Below are 571 nucleotides of genomic sequence, written 5' to 3' on the forward strand. Positions count from 1 at the left end.
TGAGCATGGCCATACAGCCCAGAAAACTCAACATCAACCAATATTTTTAAAAAACTCTAAAATCATAACAGTAAATAAAGAATAACACTAAAAGGGGTGGGGGGAGATTCCAGACAAGAATCAATCAGGTCCAGTTAACACCTCCCAACAAAGGATTCCCTCGGGCAGCAATCAGGTTTATATCTCTGTGGAATAATGTCAAGGGTGGGAGATGGCCATACAGTCCTAAAAACTCGCAGCAACACAGAGAAGATAGTTTTTTTTGTGGTGGAGGGTCCTTCTTTGGAGGCTTTTAAACAGAGGCTGGCCATCTGTCGGGGGTGCTTTGAATGCAATTTTCCTGCTTCTTGGCAGAATGGGGTTGGACTGGATGGCCCATGAGGTCTCTTCCAACTCTATAATTCTATTATTATTATTATTATTCTATTATTATTATTATAGATTATTATTATTGTTGTTATTGTTGTAATTATTGTTATTATTGTTGTTATAATTATAGAGACTTCAAGGCCAATTGGGGACTTTTCCTGGAGAGAGATTGATTCAGAAGAGGTTTGCCATGGCTTCCCTC

This window comes from Anolis sagrei, chromosome 5 (genome assembly GCF_037176765.1).
Source record: "Anolis sagrei isolate rAnoSag1 chromosome 5, rAnoSag1.mat, whole genome shotgun sequence".
Taxonomy (NCBI): domain Eukaryota; kingdom Metazoa; phylum Chordata; class Lepidosauria; order Squamata; family Dactyloidae; genus Anolis; species Anolis sagrei.